Source organism: Octodon degus, unplaced genomic scaffold (genome assembly GCF_000260255.1).
Source record: "Octodon degus isolate 3935 unplaced genomic scaffold, OctDeg1.0 scaffold00007, whole genome shotgun sequence".
Lineage (NCBI taxonomy): Eukaryota > Metazoa > Chordata > Mammalia > Rodentia > Octodontidae > Octodon > Octodon degus.
Window position 1 is genome coordinate 14116441 of NW_004524583.1, and position 13367 is coordinate 14129807.

The window sequence follows — 13367 nt, forward strand, 5'->3', positions numbered from 1 at the left end:
AAAAAAAAAAAAAAAAAAAAAAAAAAAAAAAAAAAAACAGCCAAAAATAAAGTAAAACAAAACAGAAAAGGACTTATGTTATCTGTACTATCCTCTATATTATAATCAATTAATGGTGGCTTGCAAATATGTTCCAGATTTTTGCCTTTGCTCTATCCTTGCTTATGGTATTTTCTTCACTAAAACATACTTTTACCCACAAGGAATGGATCTGTCTCATCCATGTAGTTCTCTTGAATGGTTAATTCAGCTTTGTTCTATAGGAAGTTGGATATTTATGTTCCTCCCATGGCAGCCCAGTTGGAATTATCAACTTGACTGGCTTTAGGATACATGCAGGGGCCAGATGAAGCACACTTATAGATGCAACTGCGTGGGTCATAAAGGTGTGGCCTTGGGCTCTACATTGGGTTCAATTGGCCCTCTTCAGTGGCCCCCTGCTCTGCTTTCTGACCACTATGAACCAAGAAGCCTGGCTCTGCAAGCCCCTTCTGCCATGATGTTTCTGCCTTGGAGACCACCCCCCATGGACCAACCTCCACCCCAGTAACTAGGAGCCTAATGAAATGTCTTTAAATTGTGAGCATCAGGTGTTGCATCTCAGTGATGAGAAAGCTGACTAATGACATACCACCCTCGTTAGGTAACAAGTTCTCTCAGGACAGAAGAAATCTTACTCATTATATTCTTTTTCGCAATTCTTAGCATAATGTTCTTTACGAAACAAGATTAGAATATGTTTTGAATTAATGAAGCCTCACAAAACAGCTGATGTAATTAGAGACACTCAGTTTAAAATGCCAAAGAACATCTGATTCAGAAGTATTAAGTGTTGAAAACACTTTTTTTCTTAGATCCCTCAGAGAACAGCAATCTGCCAATAATGGTTTTTGTTTTGTTTTGCTTTGTTTTGGTTTTTGGTTTTTGGTTTTTTGTTTTTGTTTTTTTGAGATAGGCTCTTATTGTATGCTTCAGGCTGGCCTCGAACTCACAATGATCCTCCTGCCTTAGCCTCCTCAGTGCTGAGATTACAGTAGTGCACCACCAACCCAGCAGCAAATAATCTCTTAAGTACCATTTTTCCTGACAATATTAGATGCCCTAATATTTTTAGCAGATTGTCTTTGGTAGAGTTTCTTTCCCTTTTCCCTTTCTGTTCTCTCTACTCCCTTTCCTGCCAATTTTTCAGAAGACTTCCTTACTTCACCTCATTAAACTTAACACAAGGTTATGATGTCACTTCTTCCCTTTCAAAGCAGCAGTTATACTATGTGTCCAAGTATACATGCTTTGGACAGGGCCAAACTTCAGATGTCATTTAGGAACAAGACTAGACCACAGGATACACATCTAATTGCAGTATGTTACTAAGCTGCAAGAGCTCTGGCTCTGCTCATGCACACCTGTCAGATCGTACACCTGACTTCTCCCTGCTCTTGCCCTAGCCTCCTCAGTAGTTGGGCCTGCACCTCGGTAAGAGTGTTTCTTAAATATTTTATTAAACTGGTACAGTGACACACATCTATAATCTCCAGGCAGAGGCAGGAATATCCATGGACTGCAGGGGTTCCAGCCAATTTTGGCCAACATAGCACAACTGTTTTAAAATAAAACACACACACACATGCACATGCATGCACGCGCGCGCACACACACACACACACACACACACACACATTCACTCTCTTATATTAAAGTAGAATTTTATTTGACTCCTTTGCTTCTATATCTTCATGACTCAGCAAAACATTTATACTCCAGAAAACATTATGTTTTCCACAAGTGAATATTATTCATACAGAAGAAGAGCCAGTAAGACAAAGTCAGATAAATAGCTCTTCCATAGTTTAAGGAGTTATCTGTCTTGTGGTATTGTATTTAGACTGTTAAATTGGATATAAAGATTAGTTACAGGGGTTACAGGAACAAGAGGAATCAGATTCCAGTTTTCCAATTTTAAAACTTTTAATCATGTTGTTACTGCTTTCACACTAAATTTTTAAACTAAGAGGGCAATAACGTTTAGGAAAAAATGGACACTGTGTTAAAGGCCAAACATAGTTGCTTTAATAAATATTTTCTATTCAATTTATGTCCCTTTAATCAATATAACCAGTCTAACATATTGACTATATTAGATTAGTATTCTATTGTACATATAATAGAATCTAGATGTCCATAGGCACAAAATAACTTGTTATAGTCTAATGGCATATGTGAAGATATGGTCTTATTTTAAAAAATAAATCCTTATAAGGTTTAGTTGGGTCTAAGATCACAGGATTTAGTTCAGATTAGGGACATTTTTAACTTCTTCCTTCACAGAGATGCTTTCTTCCTGCTTCATTCAAATATGCAGTAAATGCTGGAGTCTTCTGAGCCAGAGTAAAATGGCACTGATCACTCGTAAATGAAACTGGGCTCTGCAGACGCCTGCTATGCAGCAGTACCATTTTAGTATCGTTTTCTTCATAGCAAATTTGCTTACAGTGTACACAACTGGTATCCTCAGGTTTGACATCTTTTGAAATGTGCTACCACCCATTTGATCTGCAGTTTGGTGAAGATTAGCAGAGAATGCCATCAGAGACGTTTAACTTTTTTTCTATGTTAGTTTGCTATTGTAAAGACAAATTTTTATGAATGTTTTTAAAACATAATTGAATAAATATTTGTTAACCAAAATAGAGCAACTCTGATTAGCCCTTAATATAGTGTCCACTTTTTCCTAAACCTCATTGTCCTCTCAGTAGGTTTAGATACAAAGGAGTAAAAACATGATTAAAAGCTTTGAAACTGAAAAGCTGGAATCTGTCTCCTCTTGGTCCTACAACTCCAAGAATCATGAAAGTTTATCTAAATTCAGGACATTATATTTTAACCATACTAGCATGTTGTAACTTGTGGAAATAATAATTGGCTTCAATCTATCTACTGTTTTGTGAGGTGATCTCATATGGCTCCAAAGCATGAAGGTACCTTGCTCTTATAGTGTGCTTTTTATAGCTGAATGTGTATTTGCAAAATAAATCACATTTTTCTCTTGTCTTACTAAATGGATGGAATAATTTTCTAGCATATGGAAACATTATTGTACCTCATGTTCTTTTGAGAAAATAGCCCCATGTGACTTACAGATGTTAAAAAACAATAGATATTTCCAAATGCTAGTAGAATGGTTGAACTAATGTATCCTTTAGGTATTGAAAGAATTAGGTATTGAAAAAGTTGTTTGTTTTTTTAAAACTGGGATAAATGAAGTTTAATCACTTTTTCCAAGAAAAGCTAGTCATTCATCCCACCCTAATTCCACAATTTCTTTAATTTTTGTCATTAATGCTACAATACTGTTACGCATTAGAAAAGATTTCAGAAGCATCTTCTCAGGCAACTGAATGTTGTACAAACTATGTGCTGAAAATTCTCCCTGGCTTCTTTTATAGAGAAAACAGCAACTGGAGGTTAAAATTTATTGTCCAAACTTTCAAGATGTAATTTTAGGTGTACACAAGGTAAACAAAACAGACACAATTCCTGTCTTTATGAAGCTTCAAATTGATTTAATCCTATTACCAGATTTTTCACACAACACAACATCTACATATTTATGTTGTCATTATTCCAACTAAAAGCTAACTAATCTTGCAAACAATTGTTTCCGAATTGCTAGGGTAATCCGCTTCTCTAAACAAGAGGCTCATCAACTTGATCTTTCCATTTGTCTATGCCTATGTGATCTTACTATACATACTCAACACTGTATACTCAGTTATGGAGACATATACTATAGGTGATGGTGATGATGAAGATAATAGCAGCAATAATTATTACACAGTGAGCACTTGTTAAGTTCCTGAAACTGTTCTAAACATTGCACCTTTTTTTTTTCCCCAGAAATGGGGATTGAACTCAGGCCCTTGGGCTTGCCAGGGAAGTGCTTATTCTACTGAGCCATCTCCCCACCCCCTGCACATTTATTATTTAGACTATACCGCAACACAATTGTGTTTGGTATACACTGGGCAATATAGCTACAATGAAAAGATTACTGATTAAAATATATATCAAAATAATGGACTTAAAAACATCCAGTTAACTTTAATTTTACTTGTGAATTCTATCTAGAGTGATAGTTAACTGCTATACCAGAAATACATAAATTTAAGTTATCCTGTTCTTCAAGAGTATGCAGAAAGGTTAGAAAACAGCTGGTCATAGGGAAGACAAACAAACCTTCTTCTCACTCTCTTAAACTTGTATCCAAATTTTAGGAACCATATAGGAGAATCTGTACTGTAACATCATGTAACTCAGTTGTGTCCCAAATTTTCTGATCAAGGAGATTATGGGGCCACAAAGCAATGCGATCAATGATGTAGAGTGTGCCTAAGGAGAGTCACATGGAGAGAAAACATTCTCTCAGGCTTTCACAGAGAGAAAAATTGGTCAAGCAATGGCTGTGACTCATCCACATAGCTGACACTGACAAAGGATCTACAAACTGCAGTACAGGGTTTCACAATAAATCCTGAGGGGATTTGACTGACTTTGTCAGATACAAAAGTTACATTTCTTGTTATATAGGTCTTGCTTTATCTTGGTCTTAACCACCCAGCAGAAAAATATAAAAACAAAGTATATAATGTAAAGCCATATTAATATGCTGAGCTGTAAAAGGTTCAAGTCAACCACTTCGGACATTGCCAGTCTTATGGAAAACCCACTACTATTATGGACTACTGAACTATATTGGAATATTTTGCTGAATTCATGCACCTACAATATTTAAATAACAGTGGAATGCCCTTCTCTGACAAAACTAACCAAAAAAGGCAGATACAACTGAATGACCATTTTGTATCTGTATACTCAAAATAGGATAGATTTACAGCTGCATTCTCTTAATTCAATGAACAGAGAAATTTGTTCTAATAGTGTTTGTGAACAGGACATCATGGCTGCATCTTGTACAATGAATAACCACTAAGACAACAATATGCAATGTACTAATTATTGAAACTGTGCTACTAATTGGTTTTGAAACTGTCTCATTGCTATTTGTTTCTCAATAAAAAATTTTTTTTTAAAAAAAAGAAAGGTTCAAAACTGAAGAAAAAAATTAGGAACCTATCACAAAACCCCACAGCTCTGTCCTGATGCTGGAGGGTGCTGCACTTGTAGTCCTGGTTAGTATGAAGTAGCCCAGCATCTCTGAGACACCTCACTGCACAGGCTCCAGTTACTCTTCAAACAGATATGTATTACTCAGTTACACAGCTTCACCCACCAAGCCTTGTCTGACCTTTCCCCAGTTGGTCACAGGCTGGCATCCAGTGTACAAATCCAATACTGCATGTCTTATGCATAACTGTCTTAAAGGATTTTATTTTGAAATATATATAATACATTGCTGTATAATGTAAAAAGATCTACCTGTGAACAGTGCAACCCAGTGTCATACCAACTACAATACCAAATAAACCTTGAACAGTGGCTGTTAGAAAATAAAATATAAAAAATTTAGGAACCTAGGAGAACTCTGAGTGGCCTGTAGGACGCAGAGGAGCTGCTATCTGTGGACCCAGCCTAAGCAGGCCCACAGCTTTCCTGGTGCCATTTAAGAACTTTGGTTGACTCTGGGCAGCCTGCAGGACTCTGGTAAGCTCTAACCTTCCTTAGTCCCCACCGCACAGGCGTGCAGCTTCTGGTGCTGCTCCGAACTTTCAAGAACTTAGGAGGACTCAGAATGGCGTGTGGAACACAGGAAAGTTGCAATCTGTGGGCCCACAACACACAGACACAGAGCTTTCCTGGTGCCATTTAAAACTCTGGGCGGCCTACTGAACTCTATCTGGGGGATTACTGGGAGCCTCAAAAATACCAAAATGCAGGAGCAAAAGGCAATGTCAATCCTCTTGAACCACCCAGAACAAATCCAGGAGACAAATACATACAAGAACTTGGAAATCACACACCTGAAATCTCTGAAATGATAGCAACTAAAGTAAAGAAGTCCATCGGGCTATAGAAGAAATAAGAGCAAAAAAATAATCTCTCAGGTCCAAAAAGAAAGGACAACAATCATGAAAGAATTACTTAACACAGGGGCTGGTGAGATGGCTCAGTGGTCTAAAGCACCTACTTAGAACAAGCTTAGCAAAGCACAGGGACCACGGTTCAATCCCCCAGCACCACATGCCAGCCAGCCTCGCCCCCTGGTGGGCTGAGCTGGACACACACACACACACACACAAACACACAAAAAGAATTACTTAACACAACTAAAGAAAACATAGAACAGTAGAAAAGAACAGAAAAGTGATGGAAACACCAAATGAACAATATAAGAGGAATAAAACAGATTCAAACACATATCCATGATATTAAGAACTCCACTGAAAGCTGGCAAAACCTCTTGAATCAAACGGAAGATAGACTTTCAAAACTTGAAGACTGTTGCAACTAATGAATATGAAATAAAAGATCTCTTAAAACTAACAAGGAGCTAGTAAATAATAATTCAACAGTTACAAGATCATGCAAAAAATAATATAAGAATAATAGACGTCAAAGAAGCAGTAGGAAATAGCACAAATGACATAAAAAGACTATTTGCAGAAGTACTAACAGGAAACTTTCCAAACATGAAAAAAGAACCTGACACACAAATAAGTGATGCATACAGAACTCCACAGAGCCATAATCACAATAAATCTACACCTAGACATAATAATCAAGATCTCAGAAATTCAGCAAAAGAACAGAACATTAAAAGCTGCTAAAGAAGAAACAGACCACCTACCATGGAAAGCCCATTAGAATCACAGCAGATTTCTCAACACAACTCATCAATGAAGAAGAAACAGACTACCAGAGTGGATTAAGAAACAAAATTCTAACAATATGCTGCATACAAGAAACACATTTAACTCAAAAGGAAATTCACAGACTAAAAGTCAAAAGACAGAAAATAATCCTCCATGCCACAGGAGATCAGAAATAAAAGGGGGGGGGTAGCTATCCTGGTTGTTCACAATGTCAAATTCAAACCAAAAATCATCCGAAGAGATAAAGAAGTCACTACATACTTACTAAAGGAAAACTGCAAGAGGAAGATATAATAATAAACTTATATACATCTGATGTAGGAACACCCTCCTACATAAGACAAATTTTAACAGATGTGAAAAATCAAATGGGCATGGGGCCGGGGAGATGGCTCAATAAAATAAGCGCTTCCCTGGCAAGCACAAGGGTCTGAGTTCAATCCCTGGTTCTGAAAAAAAAAAAAAAAAAAGTTAAAAAAAATCAAATGGGCAATAATACAATAGTAATGGGGGACTTTATCATATCACTGTCACAAACAGATAGATCAAAGAGGCAAAAGATTAGCAAAGAAATAACAGAACTAAACCAAACTTGTGAAAAAATTGACTTGGTAGACCTTTACAGTGTTTCATCCAGCAACAACGGAATATACATTCTTCTCAGCTGCACACAGGACATTCTCCAAAATAGATCATATAGGTTAAAGCACCTGCAAGCAGGCACAGGAGCCGGGGGTTTGATTCCCAGGCCAGTTGTGCTGGCCCCATCCCCGGGGCACACTGAAACAGCAATTGAGACTGGGCGTGCTGGCTCATGCCTGCAATCCCAGCTCTTGGGAGGCTGTAAACAGGTGGATCACTATGAGTCCAATCTAGTAGTAAGACCCTGAACACTCTGTAGACCCTTCCCTAAAATACAAACTAAATAAATAAATAAATAAAATATACCATATACTAGCACATAGAGCACCTTCAGTAAATTCAAAGGAACTGAAATTATCCCATGCCTACTATCAGATCACAATGCAACAAAACTGGAAATTACTGACAAGAGAAACAAACAAACAAAAAAAAAAAACACCACACTGTACACACATGGAAGTTAAATAACAACCTCTAAAAAACCAGTGGGTCACAGATGAAATTAAAAAATATTTACAATCAAACGAAAATTCAGATACAACTTACTGAAACCTATGAGATGCAATGAAAGCTGTCTGAAGAGGAAAACTGACAGCAGTAAATTCACACATTAGGAAAATAGAACAAGCCCAAATAAATGATCTTATCCTGCACCTCAAGTTCCTAGAAAAAGAAGAGAAAATCAAATCCAAAGCCCAAAGAAGGAAGGAAATTATAAAGGTCAGAACAGAAATTAATGCATTAGAGATGAAAAATACAACACAAAGAATTAATGAACAAAAGAGTTGGTTCTTTGAAAGAACCCTAGCCAACTTAGTCAAAAAAAGGAAAGGAAGAAAACCCAAATTCATGCACTAAAGAATGCAGAAGGCAAAATCACTCCAGACCCTAGAAATTCAGAAGACTATCAATAACTACTTCCAAAATCTTTACTCTCACAGGGTGGAAAACACAAAGGAAATGGACAGTTTCCTAGAAACATATGGAATGGCAAAGCTGAGCCAAGAAGATGTACAAACTCTAAATAACCCAATAACAACAAACAAAATTGAAAATGTAATAAAACCTACCAAGAAAGAAAAGCCAAGGTTCCGATGGATTCATAGCAAAATTCTACAAAAAATTTAGAGAAAATTTAATGCCAACTTTTCTCAAACTCTACAATGAAACTGAAAGGGAAGCAATTCACCCAAACTCATTCCTGAAGGCAAATATTACTGATTCCAAAACCAGAGAAAGATCCAAGAAAAAAGAGAACTACCAGCCAATTTCTCTAATGAATATAGATGCAAAATCCTCAATAAAACACTAGCAAACAGAATGCAAATCATCAAGAAGATTATACATCATGATCAAATGGGATTCATTCCAGGAATGCAGGAATGGTTCAACATATGCAAATCCATAAATGTAATATACCACATCAATAGAACCAACAACAAAAATCATATAATCATCTCAACAGATGCAGAAAAAAACCTTTGACAAAGTCCAACACTCATTCATGACAAAAACCCTACAGAGAATTGAAATAGATGGTCTATATCTCAACCTGGTAAAAGCCATCTATGAGAAACCAACAGCCAACATCACACTAAGAAGGCAAAAACTGAAGGTCTTCACTTTAAAATCAGGAACAAGACAAGGATGTGCACTGTCTCTACTCCTATTCAATATAGTTCTGGAAACATTAGCTCGAGCAATTAGACAACAAAGAGAAAAGGAATAAGGATTAGAAAGGAAGAAGTGAAATTATCATTATTTGCAGATGACATGATACTCTACATAGAGGACCCCAAAAACTTCAAAAGTCTTGTAGATTTAATCACCAAATTCAGCAACATAGCAGGATACAAAGTCAACACCCAAAAATCAATAGCATTTTTGTACACAAAGAATGAACACACTGAGAGAAAAATTAGGAAACCACACCTTTCACAATAACATCCAAAAAATAAAATACTTAGGAATCAATCTCATAAAGGGTGTAAAATATTTATATAGTGAAAATTATGGTACTCTGAGAAAAGAGATTGAAGAGGATTTGAGAAAATGGAAAAATATTCCATGTTCCTGAAGAACCAACATTGTGAAAATGACCATATTCCCAAAATTCTATATAGATGCAATGCAATTCCAATTAAAATACCATTAGTATACCTCACAGAGCTAGAGAAAACTTTCTCAAATTTATTTGGAACCAGAAGAGACCCACACTATCAAAAGCAATTCTAGGGGTCAGCGAGATAGCTCAGCAGACTACAGCATATCCTTAGGAAAGCTTAGGCAAGTCCGTAGGTCCATCTCCCGCACCACCCCTAAAGCAGGCTGAACCAGCCACAAAGAAAAAAAGGTCAAAGATTTCAATATTAAAACAGAAACAATAAATCTTCTGCAGTAAAATGTAGGTAGAAATCTTAAAGACACAGGAGTAGGTAGAGAGTTCATGAACAAAACCCAAACTGCACAGGAAAAACTTCAAAGAATCAACAACGAGGATCTCATCTCTTTGAAAAGTTTCTTAGGAGCCGAGGAGATGCTCAGTGGAATAAGTGCTTCCCTGGCAAGTGCAAGGGCCTGAGTTCAATCCCCGGTTCTGCCAAAAAAAAAAGTTTCTGAACTTCAAAGCAAATCTCCAATGGAGTAAAAAGAAAACCAACAAACTGGGAAAAAATTATAGCTGACTGTCTCTCAAACAAAGGTCTTCTATCTAGAATATATAAAGAATTTTTAAAAATCAGGTCCCTCAAACTCAAAGACCCAATCCAAAAATGGGCATTTCAAATGAATATACACTTCTCAGAGGAAGAAATGCAAATGGCAAGTAAATATATGAAAAAATGTTCAACATCATTGGTCATTCAAGAAATGCAAATTAAAACAACACTTAGATTCCATCTCACCCTATAACGAATGGCTAACATCATGAAGTCAGCCAAGAACAAATACTGGAGAGGCTGTGGAGAAAATGAAATTCTTCTGCTCTGTGAGTGGGAGTGCAGATTGGTACAAACACTATAGAAATCAGTGTGGAGATTCCTTCAAAAGCCCAGATTGGAGATCACATTCAAGCAGCCAGCTACTCCCCTCCTGGCTAGTTTTTCAGAACTGAATACTTCATACCACAGCAATCTATGTGCACCCATGTTTATAGCAACACAATTTGTTATGGCTAAATCCTGGAAGCAACCCAGATGCCCATCAACTGAAGAATGCATAAGGAAGATGTGGTATTTTTACACAATGGAGCATTATTCAGCTATAAAATAGGATACATTTGAGTTTTCTATTGGTAAATGGATGCAACTACAGAACATACTCTTCAGTGAAATAAATCAGACCCACATGTGCAAACATCGTATCATCTCCTTAGTGTGAAAACCTGAAAGAGAACAATGGAATCTGAAGGGTACCATAGACATTGGTAAAAGGGAGGAGTTACTGAGTGGAAGAAGACAGGGAAGTAAGTGGGGAAAAGGATTTATCTATGTATGTAAGCAGAATGGTTTGGACAACTGGACTATGCATTTCCCCTGGTCTATGGAAAGAAACATTTAATGCTTTGTTTCATCTTTTTTTTTTTTCACTTGTTTCTCCTTTTTGTCTTAATTTCTTACACATTTCCTTCTTTCTTTCTTCTTTCAATTTTACATTCATATATCTGGTAATATGAATAACTGGTTAGAAGACAGCACTATGTATTACAACAAATACTGTGAAATTCATATTACTTTGTTAAGTGAAAATCCGCATCTTTTTAAAAAACAAAACCTATATCCAAAAAAGCACAACAGCAACTTATCTTATTAAATTACTTAAAGACTTATATAAAGGTATTCTTTTAAACAGTGATGAAATTTCACATTTAGAAATTTATTCCAATGAAAAGATATAACACATTTTTTCTGACTCCTTTCTATTTATTTTCTAAAAATAACCTTTACTAAAGTTTATATTAGAATTATTGTCAAGTGCTCCAGAACACCTTCTTCAGACATCCTCTTGAGACTTAAGAGTTGAAAAACTCTATTGTTAAGCATATACTTTCAAATTCCAAATTCATTCAAAACTCCCAAGATCAGACTTTAGTTCTTTATATATCCTAAATAGTAGTCCTTTGTCTGAGGAACAGCTGGCAAATTTTTTTCCCACACTGTGAGTTGTCTCTTTGCTATGTCAATGGTTTCTCTTCCTATGCAAAAGCTTTTCATAAGATGAGATCCATGTTGTTGATGCTTTATGGTATTTCCTGTATGACTGGGGCTTTGCTCGATAGTCTTTGACTATACCAATACCTTCAAGAGTTCTACCTGTTCTGTTTTCCAGCAGATTCAATGTTTCTGTTTTCATATTTATATCTTTGATCCATTTCAATTTTAATTTAGTGCACAGTGAAAGATATGGGTCTAATTTTAATCTTGGGCATGTTCCAAGCCAGTTTTTCCAGCACTCCTTATTAAAAAGGCTATCTTAGCCTTCTTAACAAATGATACTGGAAAAACTGGCTTTCTACATAATAAAAACTAAAAATAGATCCAGGTCTATCACCATGTGTTAAAGTCAAAATAGGTTAAAGATCCAAACATTAAACAGAATCACTAAATCCATAGGAAGAACAAGTAGGCAGATTCCTTGAAGACATATGGGTAGGCAGAGATTTCATAAACGAAAACCAAACTGCACAGGAATATGCAAAGAATCAACAACTGGGATCTCTTCCTATGGAAAAGCTTTTGCACATCAAAAGAAATCACAACAGAGTAAAAAGAAAACCCACAAATTTGGAAAAACCTTTAACCAACAGTCATTCAAAGAACTTCAGTCTAGAATAAAAAAAAAAAAAAAACTAAAAATAATCAGGGCCCCCAAATTCAAAGACCCACATAACATCTGAGATGAATATGCACTTCTCAGAGGAAGAAATACAAATGGTAGGACCAGGGAGATAGCAGCACAAGCACCTGCCTGTCAAACACAAGGTCCTGAGTTTGATCCTTGGTAAAAAAAAAAAAAAAAAGGCAAATAAATACATGAAAAAATGTTCAACATCACTGATCATTCAAGAAATGAAAATTAAAACAACACTGAGATTCTATTTTACCCCAGAAAGAATGGCTATCATAAAGAAATCAACTAATAACAAAAGCTGGAAAGGCTGTGGGAAAAAAAAGAACCCTTCTCCACAAGTATATAATGGTACAACCTCTGTGGAAATCAGTGTGGAGATTCCTCAAAAAACAAGAATTAGAAGTCCCATTTGACTCCGCTATTCCCCTTCTGGGTATTTTTCCAGAAGAACTGAAAACATCATACTACAGTGATATATGTGCATCCATTTTATAGCAGCACAATCTGTCATAACTAAATCTTGGAAACAACCCAAATTCCCATCAACTGAGGAATGGATAAAGAAGATGTGGTACTTTTATACAATGGAGTATTAATTCAGCAAAAAAGAAAGATAAACTTGAGGATTTTGAAAGTAAATGCATGCAACTAGAGACTACACTCATAAGTGAAATAAATCAGACCTACATGTATAAACATCATACTGTATCCCTAGTGTAAGAAACTGAAAGAGTAAATAAAATCTCCAAGGTACAATAGATATAATAAAAGGGAAAGAAAATACACAAAAAGAATAAACAAGTGGGATAAGGGAAAGGAAAAAGAAGGGGGAAATCATGTATGTATATACACAGGATAGCTAACATGATTGTACTATTAATTTGTTTTTAATTTTCTTTTTTTTTTAATTTAATTTATTTGTGTGGGGGGGGCCAGCTCAGCCCACCAGGGGGCGGGGCAGGCTGGCATGTGGTGCTGGGGGATTGAACCGTGGTCCCTGTGCTTTGCCAAGCTTGTTCCAAGTAGGTGCTTTAGACCACTGAGCCATCT

General features: G+C 36.3%; 1 protein-coding gene across 5 annotated transcripts in view; it reads right to left on the reverse strand.

The window, feature by feature from the left end:
• The window catches only part of Rad51b (RAD51 paralog B), a 748426-nt gene that overhangs the window by 589048 nt on the left and 146011 nt on the right, over nucleotides 1-13367 (reverse strand). The window lies entirely within an intron of this gene.